The following is a 3265-nucleotide window of genomic DNA, read 5'->3' on the forward strand; positions in this document are numbered from 1 at the left end:
TATTTAAATAACACCAAAAGTGATAGTTCCAGATGAGAAAAGTCCACAGAGGCTTGAAGATATTGCAAAATGCCAGCGCATTGAAATACTGAAGAGAAAGTCTTCAGCTATAAACAACTTAGTCACACTGGATATTGTGTGTGTATTCTTTTTTTTCCAACTTTTATTAATTACACTTTATTCATTTTGTATCCCCCCATAAGCCCCTCCCTCGTCCCCTCCCAGTCCCACCCTCCCCCCTTTCTGCATGCATGCCCCTCCCCAAGTCCACTGATAGGGAAGGTCCTCCTCTCCTTCTTTCTGACCTTAGTCTATCAGTTCTCATCAGAAGTGGCTGCATTGTCATGGTAGTACATTATCTCCACGGATAGTCCTTGGTTGGAGTATGAGTCTCTGGGAAGTTCCCTGTGTTCAAATTATCTTGTTCCGTTGCTCTCCTTGTGGAGTTCCTGTCCTCTCCAGCTTTCGCTATTTCCCACTTCTTACATAAAATTCCATTCACTCTGCCTACCAGTTGGCCATCAGGTTCAGCATCTGCTTTGACAGTCTGCACAGCAGAGGCTTTCAGAGGCCCTCTGTGGCAGGTTCCTGGGTTGTTTCCTGTTTTCTTCTGGCTTTCAGAGGCCCTCTGTAGCAGGTTCCTAGGTTGTTTCCTGTTTTCTTATTCTTCTGATGTCCATCCTCTTTGCCTTTCAGGATGGGGATTGAACATTTTAGTTAGGGTCCTCTCTTTTGCTTAGTTTGTTTAGATGTACAGATTTTAGTGGGTTTATTCTATGTTGTATGTTTATATGAGTGAGTATATACCATGCGTATCTTTTTGCTTCTGGGAAAACTCACTCAGGATGATCCTTTCCAGGTCCCACCATTTACCTGCAAATTTCATGATTTCCTTATTTTTCATTGCTGAGTAATACTCCATTGTATAGATGTACCACAGTTTCTGCATCCATTCTTCAGTTGAGGGGCATCTGGGATGTTTCCAGCTTCTGGCTATTACAAATAAAGCAGCTACAAACATGGTTGAATTTGTACTTGAGCCTTTTTGTGTACTTGAGCCTCTTTTGGGTATATGCCTAGGAGTGGTATAGCTGGATCTTGAGGAAGCGCTATTCCTAGTTGTCTGAGAAAGTGCCAGATTGATTTCCAGAGTGGTTGTACCAGTTTACATTCCCACCAGCAGTGGAGGAGGGTTCCCCTTTCTCCACAACCTCTCCAGCATGTGTTGTCACTTGAGTTTTTCATCTTGGCCATTCTGATGGGTGTAAGGTGAAATCTCAGGGTCGTTTTGATTTGCATTTCCCTGATGGCTAATGAGGTTGAGCATTTCTTTAAGTGCTTCTTTGCTATTCAATATTCCTCTATAGAGAATTCTCTTTTTAGCTCTGTTCCCCATTTTTTAATTGGATTACTTGGTTTGCTGCTTTTCAGCTTCTTTAGTTGTTTATATATACTGGATATGAGTCCTCTGTCAGATAAAGGGTTGGTGATGATTCTTTCCCAATTTGTAGGCAGTCGATTTGATTTGATGACGGTGTCCTTTGCTTTACAGAAGCTTTTCAATTTCATGAGGTCACATTTATTGATTGTTGCTCTTAGAGCCTGTGCTGTTGGTGTTCTGTTAGGGAAGTTTTCTCCTGTACCAATGAGTTCTAGGGTATTCCCCACTTTTTTTCTAGCCGATTTCATGTGTCTGGTTTTATGTTGAGGTCTTTGATCCACTTGGACTTCAGTTTTGTGCAGGTGATAAGTATGGATCTATTTTCATTTTTCTACATGTAGACATCCAGTTGGACCAGCACCATTTGTTGAAGATGATATCTTTTTTCCATTATATGGTTTTGGCATCTTTGTCAAAAATCAGGTGTCCATAAGTGTGTAGGTTTATTTCTGTGTAGTCTGTTCATTTCCGTTGATCCACCATTCTGTTTCTATGCCAGTACCATGCAGTTTTTATAACTGTTGCTCCATAGTACAGCTTGAGATCAGGGATGGAGATACCTCCAGAAGATCTTTTATTGTAGAGGATTGTTTTAGCAATTCTAGGTTTCTTGTTATTCTATATGAAGTTGAGAATTTTTCTTTCCAGGTCTGTAAAGAATTGTGTTGGCAATTTGATGGGAATTGCATTAAATCTGTAGATTGCTTTTGGTAAGATGGCCATTTTTACTATGTTAATCCTGCCAAGCCATGAGCATGGGAGATCTTTCCATCTTCTCATATCTTCCTCTAATTCTTTCTACAGAGACTTGAAATTTTTTTCATACAAGTCTTTGACTTGCTTGGTTAGGGTTACACCAAGGTACTTTATGTCATTTGTGGCTATTGTGAATGGTGTTGTTTCTCTAATTTCTTTCTCAGCCCTTTTGTCTTTTGTATACAGGAGTGCTACTGATTTTTTTGAGTTAATTTTCTATCCGGTCACTTTGCTGAAGGTGTTTATCAGCTGTAGGAGATCCTTGGTAGAATTTTTGGGGTCACTCATGTATACTATCATATCATCTGCAAATAGTGATAATTTGACTTCTTCCTTTCCCATCTGTATCCCCTTGATCTCCTTCAACTGTCTTATTGCTCTAGCAAGGACTTCCAGAACTACATTGAAGAGACATGGAGAGAGTGGGCAGCTTTGTCTTGTCCCTGATTTCAGTGGGATTGCTTTAAGTTTCTCTCCGTTCAGTTTGATGTTGGCTATAGGCTTGCTGTATATCGCCTTTACTATGTTTAGATATGTGCCTTGTATCCCTGATCTCTCCAAGACTTTAAACATGAATGGATGTTGGATTTTGTCAAATGCTTTTTCAGCATCTAGGGAGATTATCATGTGGTTTTTTTCTTTCAGCTTGTTAATATGGTGGATCACATTGATGGATTTCTGTATATTGAACCACCCCTGCATACCTGGGATGAAGCCTACTTGGTCATAGTAGGATAATATCTTTGATGTGTTCTTGGATTCGGCTTGCAAGTATTTTGTTAAGTATTTTTGCGTCAATGTTCATAAGGGAGATTGGCCTGAAATTCTCTTTCTTTGTTGAGTCTTTGTGAGGTTTAGGTACCAAGGTGATTGTGGCTTCATAGAATGAGTTTGGTAATGTTCCTTCTGTTTCTATTTTGTGGAATAGTTTGAAGAGAATTGGAGTTAGCTCTTCTTTGAAGGTCTGGTAGAATTCTGTGCTGAAGCCATCTGGTCCTGGGCTTTTCTTGGATGGGAGACTTTTGCTGACTGCTTCTATTTCTTTGGGGGATATAGGACTATTTAATT

This window comes from Psammomys obesus, unplaced genomic scaffold (genome assembly GCF_907164565.1).
Source record: "Psammomys obesus unplaced genomic scaffold, mPsaObe1.curated_primary_1811, whole genome shotgun sequence".
NCBI lineage: Eukaryota > Metazoa > Chordata > Mammalia > Rodentia > Muridae > Psammomys > Psammomys obesus.